This window comes from Centruroides vittatus, unplaced genomic scaffold (assembly GCF_030686945.1).
Source record: "Centruroides vittatus isolate TY-2023 unplaced genomic scaffold, ASM3068694v2 contig_301, whole genome shotgun sequence".
NCBI classification, from domain to species: Eukaryota; Metazoa; Arthropoda; class Arachnida; order Scorpiones; family Buthidae; genus Centruroides; species Centruroides vittatus.
Genome location: NW_027121927.1, coordinates 576,173 through 590,143, shown reverse-complemented (window position 1 = coordinate 590,143; position 13,971 = coordinate 576,173). Strand labels below are relative to the sequence as shown.

Sequence of the window (13,971 nt, the reverse complement as noted above, 5' to 3'; positions counted from 1 at the left end):
TACAGACCCTGATTGATAAGTAAAATCCACTTGGAATGTAGATGTGTGATATGTCTAGAGGTGACTATACATTTAGTAGAATCCTTAAGACCATATTAAGAATTCTATGTAACTCATAATACATTTGGAAATATTAAAATGCATTATCACAAAATTTTACTGTATTTACATATTAGTTTCTATTCTTATATCATCAATTTTATTGTTCCATTGAATTATCAGTAATTGAAATCAGTAGTATATTTACCAGTTGCATTACTCCCACTTCTTCCCAGAAATACAATAAGAGGCCTAGCTAAAAAGTGTAAACATTTTTTCTCCAATATTTCTTAACACTCTCTAATGAAATGTACAGTGTAAAAACAAATACGTAAAGTACTGCCTTAAAGTAAAATCAGGCAAACTTTGAAATCTGATCACTAATCACTTTTTCCTTGTCTCATCAAGATGATCTATATGTGATCTACACTGTTTGTTCATACATATTTCATGATACATTACATATTAAAAAGGTTTAATATGTTATTGCTACTCATGTGTGTCCAATAAAACTTGTTCATTTATGATTTTATAAAAATCTTTTGATTGTCCTTTTATTAAAGAACTGACCAATAAAAGATTTCACCAAATCTAAACAAATATAGTGTAGAGAAATGTGTTACCACCTACCCATGTACCATAATATTAAAAATAGACCCTGAATTAAAACAACTAGAAACCTGAAATCCAGTATTTTTTTTTAACTAAGTGCTAATGCTTTTGCCCATGTTGAACAGGCATCTTTAGGCTAACAAATCTCCAGTTGCTGAAACAATGGGGGATTGCCATACATGTGTGAAGAGGAGATGACATAAGAAGAGATAAAGTGGAAGGAGAGGTTAGTAAGATTTATAGTTTGAAGAATGACTTCCACACTGTGGGGAAAAAGTCAACATCACAAAAATTAATAGCAGTGTTATTGTGGGTGGCCTTATAAATTTCTACTTGCTCAAGATGTTTGAGAAAGGGTTGCCTGGATGAACTATACAAGAGCATGCATTGCCAAAGTCCACATTGCTCTCTAGATCAGAGGCAAAAATAGCCAATGCAATATTGGCCACAGACTATTAAAGGTTTTATACAAAGTTCCCTGCCACTTCTCCCTCACCAAAAAATTGCACCCAGGACACAGTTTATAGGATCGTCACTTACAACAGGAAGCTAGCTTCCCTGTCATATATAGAGAAATATCTAAGAAAAATAATTTCAGTTTAGTTTAGTTTAGAAGTACCTCTATTTCCTCCATCCTCTGCAATGCTAAAGACTGTCCAGACATGCACCTCCAACCAAGCATCTACACTATCTCCTTTGTGAGATATGAAAGGGGTTTTTGTTAGACCACTAAGGCAAACACCCAACAAAGTAAATACATCATAATCACAACAAAGAAATAATTTATTTACATGCAGTATAATGGCTACAGATTCAATCGAGAATGCCAACTCTAGAATGGGTACTCTATCAGTAACAATGAACCTGATTGTCAGTGGAAATATTACACAGCTATAAAGGCCGTGACACACCAAAATGAGATGATAGTAATTGATCTACAAACCGGAATAAGAATTACAAAAAAATATTTCTTAAAAGTAACCTTAAATACAAAATTTACTTTAATGAAATAAGAAAAGGAGGCAAGAAGTAGCAAAGATAGCAGACAGGACAGAATGAAAGGATCTGGATCTTATGGATGGCTTTATCTTGTCGTGAGGGGCTATATGGAACTCCCAAACTCACCAAATTCAGTTTTCTCTTTGGTTCTTGAGGACTTGCAGTCCTAATTTGAATTCACTCATTCTAAATTCCAACTTGATTGATCTGGGTGCCAACTCTAACATGCTTACTTTAGCCTGGAAATTCTGAAATTCCTGCTTGAAGTAATGAATTCTCGAGCAATGAACAAAATCACCTCACTGCCATCTTGTACTCTCATCAAGTGCCAATTCAAAAGTGACTCTCACTCTCATATGCCTGAAAGCATATGAAAGAAACAAGAAACAAGGCTACTATTCAGCTACATTCATAAACAAGGCTACCTGAAAGGTAGCCTTGTTTATGAATGTAGTAGAATACTACAAAGTGGCCTTCACGTCCAAGAGAAAGACTTAAGATTAGAAAATTCTAGAAGATGAAAGGAACAAGAAACAGGATAGATTTGCAGAATAACAAAAGAACATGGGGCCATATAATGGTGTACAGCCACACTGTCACTGATCATAGACCTAGCTGCCACTTAGAATACATAGGTGCTACATGCACCATTTAAACACCTGCCTTAAACAACATCAAACTTCCATCACAAAAAGACTGGCCAACACTGCATTGGCTATCTTTGCTTCCAACCCAGACAGCAATGTGAACTTCAGCAATGCATGCCTCTTACATAGCTCTTCCAGGCAACCCTTTCTGAAACATCTTGAACAGATGAAAATTTATAAAGCCACCCACAATAACACCACTATTAATTTTCATGATGTTGACTCCTCCACAGCATAGAAGTCGTTCTTCAAACTTTAAATCTTACTAACTTCCCCTTCCCATTTTCTTAAGTCAACTCTCCCTTCACACATGTACAGCAATTCTGTTGTTTCAGCAGATGGGGGATTAGTTTGCTTGAAGGTGCCCGTTTAACATGGGCAAAAAGACAAGCACTTGGTTAAAAAAATTGCTGATTTTAGGTTTTTAGTTGTTTTAATTCAATTATATACCAGTTTTGAGTAGTAGTTTTCAAATATAGACTCTTACAAATCTTCCTCATAATATTGCTCTCTTTTTTGGACTGCTGCTTTAAAAATGCTGCTGACATGACACTCATTTAAATGGACTACTCTACTAACCTATGTTCTGTTGATGGGAGTCCCACTAATATAAAACATTGGGTAGAAAATCCAGAATATGGGAGAGTGTTCTCTTAAGCAAACTGCTCCCTTATCTAGTGCACTATTAAGTAGACTTGACTGTATAATTATTATTTTAATTTATATTGTGTAGCTTTTTATACATTTTTTAATTAAATTATTGTTATTAATAAAAAGTTTGTTTTCTAAAAAAATAAATTAGTTTTACATTTCTATAGAAATTATAAATGACTTAAAATATAAATAGAATTACTATCCACAGATGCTTAAAAATAGTTTTGTTTTTCAGAAAACTTTAGCCTTAGTAATAATAAGTAGACTTTTTTAGATTCCTAGTCTATTTTGTCATTTAAGAAAATTTAATAAATTACTTTTCAGTACTATTGTCTTTTTCTTCTTCAGTTCTATAATCTTCAAATCTTGTAAGTCCACTTCTTGTTGCAACAAATGTAGTTACTATCCCAAACAAATTTATTATTTTCTCTCTGAAATATAATGAAATATATGTTTAATATTTTGATAAAAGTGTAGTACCATTATATACTGTAGCTAAATACATTGAAAAATCTATATTGAACAGAGAGTTTTTATTAATGAATATGTATATAGATATTGTTTTGTAAATGCTGTAATTATTTAAAATTATTTATGTTAAGAAATTTTGTAATAATTAAACAACATATTAACCTCTTAATTAACATTCGAAAATACCCATAGATCCATTTGTTAAAATGTAGAATGTTTTCTTTTTATACAACATTACTTTTTACCAGTCTTATTTAGATATCTTTTTATAAATCTCTTAAGAACAAAAATTAGAAAAATAAAAATTTTGTTTTATTCTATTAATCTGCTATCAAAATGAATTTAAAATATAAATAGATATTATATTAATTGATGTAGTCTCAAAAAGCATGGATTACAAATGATCAGATTTTTTTCTCATTTTTAAGAAAATTTATTTATTTGCTGAAAATAATTTGTTTATAATTTTTCTGTAAAGTTAAACTGAAGTTAAAATTAATTATTATAAAGGAATATTTTGTAATTAAATATTTATACAAACTCATAGTAAGCAATAATAAATAAATTAAGCATGTTAAATAATACACATTTAAAAGTATAAAATCCAGATAAATTAACTTTTACTAAGTGTTCAATTATGCTAAAATGGAAATGCCAAATTCCTTATATTAACATTTATATTCAGAAAAAGAAATTCTTCACATGCTACATTGTAGGTGTATAAGTAGCTATCGATATTAGATGATGATGCTGTAATGTGGACAACACTTAATATTTCAGGCACTTTAAACTGTTAGATATCATCTAAATAGCAACAGAATGAACTACTACAATATATGAAATAAATAAACATAATACTTTTAGGAGTTCATAAAAATTTGTAGATCAGCAATCTACAAAGTTTTATGCACTGCTAAAGTTGTTATATTCATTTATATCTAAATAGTAAAGAAAGAAAAAATACTGTTTTAATAGACTAATAATTACAAAAAATAAAAAATTGTTCAAGTACTTTTGAGTTTGTAAAACACATCATTAGAAACACAAAGAATGTTCTGTTGTTATGAAAGCATAAGCTCACTATAGTGCTGATGATGCGGTTATTACATCAGATAGAATAACTCAGAAATTGAAGAATGGGTAAATAAATAGATATATAATACAATAGATTTGAAAAATTTACTCTGCAATGGGCAGATCTTGACCAAAAATGTTTCTTTTAAGTAATAAAACTTGGCTCCCTGAAACTGCCATTCATTTATTCATTTATTTACAATTTTCTTTTCTTATTAACTTTGATAACATAGTAGTCTTTTTGTTACTTTGAATATCTTTCTTCTGTTCTACAGTTATAAGTTTTAACGCTTCTTCTGTTTCTCCTTAGTGTAGAATATATATATATATTTTAAACGATATTTTATAAACCACAAATTGTTGGTATCCACAGATCACTATCATTCATATATAATCTATGCAGAATTTTAACCATTCTAGCACACAACATAACTGGATAATATTTGTAAACAACAAATCACACAATGTTTTTTTGACATCAGTTGACATTAAATATCAACAGACTAATATTTTTGAATGCAAACTGGATATTCATCAAGTCAATTACAATTCCAAAATGAAATGCATAGCAGTACATTATTTAGAGTTATTTGCTATTTAAATATATAAATAATTATTTGAAATGGTATTAAAACTTTTTTAAAATGAAAACTAATAAATAAAATAAAACAAACATATGACAAAAATAAATAAATAAAATAAAATAAAATACAAATATAAAAATTAATGATAAGTTTTGCAAGTGTGTGTTAATGCATTTTGTGAGGTCACCGATCCGTGCATAACAGCAGAATGTCCAATTGGTGCCAGTTCTTGTGTGAAAGCATTAATTACAGAGCAATTACTGGAGCATTAATCTCTCCAGACAAAACAATTATCCCACTTTATTGTATAAGTGATGCTTACAATAGCAGAATCTTCCATTGGAGAACAGGTTCACGTCCTCTGATTTTTCTTGAGGGTGACAGGTTGACAGTTGGATGGCCCCGGGGTGTTGTTGTTGGATGATAATTCGCGATGAGAGAGATGAGTTCATTTTGGAGTCGAGGAAGCGGATGGGTATTTCCACTAAGGATGAAGCCACACAATAGAAAATCTGGTAGAGAAGCTCTCTATGTCCGTGAAATCATAATTTTTATAACTTTTTCTGGTCCAGATTGACCATTCCAATAGGTTGATTCAACTCACCTCTGCTTCCTAATTGATCTTCACTCATTATTAAGTGTAATGCAGTGGCATAGCGTAGTGGGGGCAGCCCAGGGGTGGCCCACCCTGGGTGGCGCTTTTAGGGGGGCAGCATTTTTTCACAATAAATAATAATAATATCTTGTAAAAATTTGAACCATTTCATTTCATATTTTTGTCACACCTACGATTCGGACCAATTGAAATGAGCACGGAATTTTTCATTACTTATTCTGTGACGAAACTGGGGAATCCCCTTTCTTTAAATGAATGTATAATAATGACATCTTGCTCATTGTAGCAACTGACAACACCATCTGTACTGACTTGTAGGGACTCCCCGTATTTTATTTAAGGGGGCGGCAAAATTTTCCTCCACCCTGGGTGCCTGACACCCACGCTATGCCACAGGTGTAATGAGATCGGAACTCAAATCATGGAATGAGTTAACATTGTCTGTCAATTCAATCCCAATCGAAGATGATCAATCTTAGGACTTACATCATTCTATTGTTTTAAATTAACACTCAATAAACCTTAAAAGACCAGTAGTAAAAAACTTTAATGTGAAACAAATACTTTTGACCGTACTTTCAGTCTTCTTTAGGTTTAAAAAACCAATGATATTGTTTGTATTTCTCATGTTAAAACAATAGTTTTAACATGAGAAGTACACTTTCCAAAACATTCTCAAATTCATGACTGACAAAAATGCTTTCATGAGGGGTGAGGAAGTATCGCTGATGATTTGTGAAGTGGTCGTCTGTTGACATCAACATCTGAGGAGAAAGTGTTGGTTTACATGAGATTGTGAGGTCAGATAGCCAGCAGTTAATTGAGCAGATTGCCAAGACAGCAGGAATTTCAGTTGGAAGTTGTCATTCCATCCTGCATGATCAATTGAACATATACTGTGTTTACCAACACACAGTGCCACAAATGCTCACAGTGTACCTCATGAAATTTCTACCTCTTCCTCTGGTTGAAAGATGCCATCAAGGGAAACCACTTCAAGAATGTGAATGAGGTTATCCAGAGTGTGACATCTCCATTACAGGCACTGTAATGAGACTCCTTCCAAGAATGTTTTCAGCAGCTGTACTAGCATTAGCAAAAGTGTGAGTTGCTGAAGGACAATACTTTGAAAGACACTGTTATATATGTTGATGATTTAAATAAACATTAAATGTAATTGTGTAGGTGCCGAGGTGGCAACATGAGTCGAAACAGTCGAGAGATGGGTGTGGCAAAAACACAGCAAGAGAGTCACTTGAGGGAATCAGTTGGATGTACAAGTGTTTATATATATTAATCAGGAGTTATTCGTATTATATTATCTGGTCAGTCAAGTCGTTTATAATACAGACGCGTTGCTTGATTTGTCAATTATATATATACTTTTGAGTAATAAACCAATTTCAAGAACTTTTTGAAGCTACCTTGTATATCATAAATGCTATTCTTCCTTGTAGTTGATACAATCACCTCATAAATTGGGATTTTGTATCTCTAAAGCTTCTAGAGTTCTAAGGTGGTCTTTGTTGTGGCATTGCTTGGCAATAATTGCATTATTAAGGTCCACATGCACTTCACTATCAATATTCTAAACAGACAGGGTGGTAGAATGTTTTTGGTGCTCAATATTGTATTGGTGTTCCATTATATTTTTATGGAGTGAGCACTATTGTGAACAAAAAGTATCAGGAATGGTTCATTACTGTGCATATGCTAAAGGGCATTGTTTCTATTTTCTTGTTGTTTGGTATGACTTTCATTGACATCTTGCAGCAATCCATACATCACTGTCTGTTTTCATTTGCAAATAAATGCTTGTTTTGTGTGTAAATAATTTTTGCAGCAGTAATTTTTGAGAATGTTAAGTGTAATTGAGCTTGTATTAAATTTTGTTTTGAAATACTTATGTTATGGGATTACATTGGAAATGTTGGAAAAAGCATTTGGTGATCAAAAGCATGAGTTTTCAACTGGTACAAGTTGTTCAAGAAAAGCAGAGAATGTGTCAAAGATAAACCATGCTCTGGTAGACCATCCACTTCAACTGAACAACACGTCACTCAAGTCAGAGATTTAGTGCTTGATGATCAGAGTTTAACAATTAGAGACATTATTGAACATGTTCCAGTATCATTTAATTTTAAAAGATTATTTGAGCTTGAGACACATTGCTTCTCAAATTGTGCCAAAAACATTGAATTTTTTCCAAATGCAACAATGTGTTCAAGTGGCTGAGGAAATGCCTTCTCAAGGCAAACCATTCTTAAAACATATCATTACAGATGATGAAACATGGATCCATGCTTTTGACACTGAAATAGCTCAACAATCAAGTGAATGATACTCAAAAAAGATGAAGAAAGACCAAAAAGAGTATGTTAAAGTCAGTCAAAAATCAAGGTCATGTTGAGTGCTTTCTTCAATTGTCACAGTGTTGTGTATCATGAATTAATGCTTCTCCCACACCGGGTTGTATAAACAAAATTAAATACCTTCTATAACCGATAACCGGTGTGAAATACTTTCAAAATGGCAAACGTTTTCGCTGCCCCTCCTGTGCTCTTCCCTCAGGCCAATTTTTTTTTTGCTGGAACTGGATTCAATAATCGAATAGTTTAAATAAATGGAACGTGTTCTGCTTCTAAAAGTTCGAGTACGTGCGGCAACCGCAACGCTCGAGGCATGCGGCAATCGCACGTACTCGAACTTTTAGAAGTAGAACACGTTCCATTTATTTAAACTATTCGATTATCGAATCCGGTTCCAGCAAAAAAAAAATTAGCCTGAGGGAAGAGCCCAGGAGGGGCAGTGAAAACGTTTGCCATTTTGAAAATATTTCACACCGGTTATCGGTTATAGAAGGTGTTTAATTTTGTATCATGAATTCTTTCTGACTAGCCAAACTGTCAACAAAGAATATTATTTAAATATTTTTGCATAGTTTGTGTGAAGCAGTTCATAAAATATGACCCAATTTATGGCAAGAAAACTCATATTTTGCACCACAATAATGCACCTGCTCACAATGCTCTTGTTGGTGAATTTTTGGTAAAACATTCAACAAATTTGGTTCTGCAAGCTCTGTACCCATCTGATACAGCACTGTGTGACTTTTTCCTGATTCTTCAACTAAAATTTTTGTTTTGTGGTAACTATTTTGAGACAATTAATGCCATAAAACAAAATTCACTGCAAGTCCTGAAGGCCAAGGGATTTCACAAAAATGACTTTAAAGCATGTTTGAGGATTGGAAAAATACTGGCATAAATGCATTGCATTGAAAGGGGATTACTTTGAAGGGAGATGAAATAAATTTTGATAAATAAATTCAAATCTTTTATTTTATTGAACCACTCCTGATACTTTTTGATCACAGGGGTGTACTCTGTTCCAGTACTTCCATACTTATTCCAGCAGATATATTTATTAGCACAGAAAAATGTTTTCAATCACTTTCAAAGACCATCAAGCACAGAAGGTGTCTGAGAGTTAGTATATTATTTTCTAGCTTTTAGATGTATTTTAAATTATTGGCACTTTGATATACATGGTGCAGTCAAGTTGTAAGGTCTTCTATTTTTTTTCTAAGGGAAGGGATCAGGTTACAACATGCAGTTTCTTTTAAAAGAAGTGGACACTGTTTGTGGTTGTATAACAGAGAGAGCAGCACCGCATAGCACACGGAAGTCTAGCAGCAGCAGTTTGAGCGAGAGGCATTTTTGATTCTTAAAATGGCAATGTTTTCATTAGAAGAACAATACAATCATTTGTTTTCTGCACTTGCGTGGAGTGACACCCGTCGAAATTCATTGCCAGTTGGGTGATACATGCAATGATGGTGTCATGGATGAGAAAAATGTGTATTCATGGGTGCGACAGTTCAAAGAAGGGCAAACATTGTGACAATGAACCGAAACATCCGCGATCATGCACCTGCCGGTCTGACAACATGATTGCGTGCATGGAGCAAGTTGTTTTGGAGGATCGATGATTAAGTGTGGAAGATGTTGCCTTAAATGTTAGCATTTCTGTGGGATCTGTGCACACAATCTTGCATGAAGACCTGAAAATTAGGAAAGTGTCCTCCATGTGGGTGCCGTGAATGCTGATGGACGACCACAAGGCTGAATGCGTGGCAACTTGTCATGTGATGTTGACACAAGATGATTGCATGAATGGTGCCTTCTTTTTGTCAGTTGTCACAATGGATTAGAACCTCACCACCACTGAAGAAATTTTGGGTTATCATCAGTGCTGAGAAAATAATGGTGGCCATGTTTGAGACAGCAACGACATAATTCTCACTCACTGCATTTCAAAGGGCACTACGATGACAGCTGCATCCTATAAAGATGTTCTGAGGAGGAAACTGCTTCTAGCATTGCAAGAAAAACAGCTGGGAAAAACTGCACGCGTGCACTTCCATCAAGGCAATGCTCCAGCTTATCAGGTGATGTTAACACAGGAGTTTCTTCATGAAAACAACTTTGAAGTGGTATGTAATTATAATCTGTTTAAGAATATACTACAATAAAGTATTAAGTAATAACTTGGAGTCGATGTGAGAAAAATCAACCAACACAAATTAAAGTGATTTTACATACAACTGTATTATTCAGCATCCATACTATGTACAACTTTGAAGTGGTTTCTTATGCTCCCTACTCACCTGACCTCATCCTAGCAATTTTTGCTTTTTTCAACAACGAAGGACAGTCTCCATGGTCTCACATTTTCCAGTCGTGCGCTCTAGCATCAGTGATTTTCCAGTGGTGAAAACAGCCCTAAAGCATTCACAGTGGCCATGATGTGATGATGTTGATGTGAAAAATGTGTACGTCTAGAGGGAGATTATGTTGACAAGTGACAGAAGTTTCAATTTGTTTGTGTAAGTATTTTGTCAGAAAAAAATGGGAGACCTTAGAACTTGAATGCACTTTGTATTTGTATATTATTTTATTTATTTATTTTTTCATTTTATTTTATTCTATTTATTAGTATTCCTTTTAACAAACTTTGGTACTATTTCAAACAATTATTTGTGTATTTAGATAGTGAATAACTTTAAATAATGTTCTACTACACATTCCATTTTGGAATTGTAATTGACCTGATGAAAACCGAGTTTGGAATCAAAACTATTAGTCTGTTTACTATGTGGTTTGTTGTTCAAAAATCTATGCAGCATTAGTAAGGGCCATCCATTAATTATATGTACAGTAAATTTCCAAAATTCTCTTATTTTTTTTAACAGTTACTTTGGAAACATGTACTTTGGCATTGTCATGATACAGTATAACATTCTTGCAGTTTACTAGTGCCAGTCTTTTGTCCTTTAATGCTTTGCTTAAATGGTCTAATTGTTCACAATATGTGTTGGTGTTTATGATTTGGTTTGGGTCTGTAGTTCATACTAGACCCAAACCAAACATACTATTTCCTTCAAACCCTATCATATGCACACATTACATTTTTGGGTGCAGTCCACTTTTCGGTGTGGATGTTGAGGGTTCTGTTAGATTTAGTCACGATTGTTTCTGTTGAATATTAGTGTATAATAGCCATTTTTCATCTTCAGTAATTACTTGATCTAAAAATGAATCTTTCTTTTGACAACCAAATAATAATCCAGCAATACTTAATCATTGTGCAAGATCAGTTTCTGTTAACCACACATCTAACTTAGGAACTTTTCCAAGTCTTCTAAGATAGTTGTATACACTTTTTTAGCTTACATTTAATTTTATAGCCAATTCTCTTGTAGTAGTTCTTGGAATGGCTTCAACCAGAGTCTTTAGATCATCACTATTGACTGTGAGTGGCCGACATAATTTCAAGCTAAAATCTCTCTTCTGAAACTCAGCAGACCAAAACTGAGCTTTTCTCACCTTTGACATGTCGGTGCCATAAACTTCGCAAATTTTTGATATCGTCTTAGTTGCATTTAAACCTTTTCGAAAACAAAAAAGCAAAATGTGCCTCAGATGGATGTCATCTGCTTCCATTTCAGAGAACTAAAATTTTTAGCTCACAAGATAAAATCAAAACTATTAAAATCAGTTTAACAGATTGGTAACATGTCCCCATGCTTAAATTCCAAAAGTCACACTTCACTGAAAAACTGACTGCTAAAAATTGTTAATTGGACAATAAAAAACAATGACTTATTACTCAACCCAATATTAATGGCTTTATTAATTATTTAACTAATTTTTTAAATTAGCTATTTTTAATAATAAAATAAAATAAAATAAAATAAAATTTTTCCTTTTTTATTCCTTACTTTTACTCTTGCAGATTAATAACTGGATAAATTATTTTTATATAATAAAACATCTTATTTTAAATCTGAATAATCCAAAAATTCTAAAAAGACACAAAATAAACATCATCTAACTATTAACACTGGAGTGAGTAATAAACAGTCACAAATCAAGTACAACACTGGCAAAAGATTTTGTTTGTGACTGTTTATTCTAAAAAGACTTTTTTCTAAATAATAATTTTATTTTCCATAGTGTAATCACTTTGAAAAATAAAATTATCAGATAATCACTAATAAATAGTATGTCCTATAAATGTAGCAGTACACTTCATTGTAACAGTGATGTGTGACAATAACACTGATATCAAGTAACATTAATGTCAAATGATAATAATGAATTAATGGAGAAAGGATTTCTTGTACTGAAACCAGTCATGCCAGAACATGCTAGATGGCAGTCTAATCACCTTTAGGAAAATTATTTTATATTAATTATTAATAGTCAGAGTATAGTCCAAATAATCTGGAAATTATTAGGATTAATATGATTATTACAGAATATTTGGGCTTGGTTGTTTATGTATATCTACAATGATTTGTTAACAGAAATAAAACAGTAAAAACAATATCTTAATGCTTCAGATGGTAACTTCTAAACTGTCTACTAGTAATAATCTTGCTTTCAAGACCTGCTCTGGAGGTGCAAGGTACACAATAGGGTGGGTTGTATGGAGGTTTTATTTTTATTCTTGCAATTTTTTGCTGTGTATACACCATTGTGGGTTATCCACCGGAAATTATGACACCTTTTTATTTCCTCATGATTTTTATATTTTTTCACATTTTTTATGTTCACTAAAAACTATTACCAAAAATTATCTTGACTTCCAAATTTTAATATTTAACTTGTAATTTTTGAATAAATTTACTCTCAAATTTTGCAATGAGAGCAAGATCTGTATATATTCTTTTTAAAAATGATAAGTTCCTCAAAAATTCTTAACCTTCAACAGGAAAGCTAAGAATTTGCATGGTCATGGTCATCATGGCTGTGAAGAATTCTAATACATCAAAAACATTGATGGTGATCATAATCTTGGTCTATTTAATTTGAAAACTAATTATCACAGTCACAAAGCAGATACAAAGGCAGACATTATTAAACATAATTTAACAGCCAGAAAAGTTACTCAACTTGTTGCTCAATTTTTTATAATTACATCTAAATAAAATGCAAAACAAAATTAATATCAAAATATTTGAAATTTTGACATATTAATTTCATTTTTTAAATTATTAAAATGTATAAACAATTTTTCTTATTCACTCAATAATTTCAGGCTAATCACTTACAACAGTATGTGGCAAATGTATACTGCAGGATTGCTTGAGCCATAGTTTCAGGCCTAAAACTAACATAAATTTGACTATTTACAGAGTCCCCTGGAGCAATGAAGACAATAAACAGACACACACCACATCAATGGCATGTATAAAATTCCAGCAAGATATGATAAATTTAACTGTGTCTATGTCTCATCTTAATCTGAGCTAGATAAGTAGCTCAAATTAAGATGAGAATAAATGTTGCGAAAAGTTCACTGAGTTCAGTGTTATATCCACATTTGCTTGTCGCAAGTACTTTCGACGAACTTTACTGTCGTCGTCTTCAGGCGAGTGCATAAATTTGCCGAAAAACTTTAAAAAGGAACAAATCCAATGCAGAATAGAACGCATAAAGCTTTACCAAAGCCATTATGAACGTAAAGCAAAAATTCAAAAACATTCGAAAGCCGATTGAGCATCTGGCTCCATGACTAGCGAGATCCGCGCATGCGCAGACCCGCGCTCACGCTAATCGTATATTAGATAACGCTAAAACGCGCTTAAACGCTTGAATAACGTAACCCAAATATTGGGCAGATCAATAGTGGGAGTGTTGCATGCTTCTAGCATGGTGGTAAGGAGGGATTCCCAGATGAAAACTATTTTTCTATCATTGCAACACTT

At 32.8% G+C, this 13,971-nt stretch overlaps 1 protein-coding gene across 1 annotated transcript in view; it reads right to left on the bottom strand.

Moving 5' to 3' along the window:
- Nucleotides 1-13,971, bottom strand: part of LOC136972729 (voltage-dependent calcium channel subunit alpha-2/delta-3-like) — a 154,067-nt gene that overhangs the window by 61,387 nt on the left and 78,709 nt on the right. Inside the window, exon 3 of the mRNA XM_067267336.1 lies at nucleotides 3,269-3,382. The gene's annotated coding sequence lies outside the window, so the exon portion shown is untranslated. The remainder of the gene's footprint in view (nucleotides 1-3,268; nucleotides 3,383-13,971) is intronic.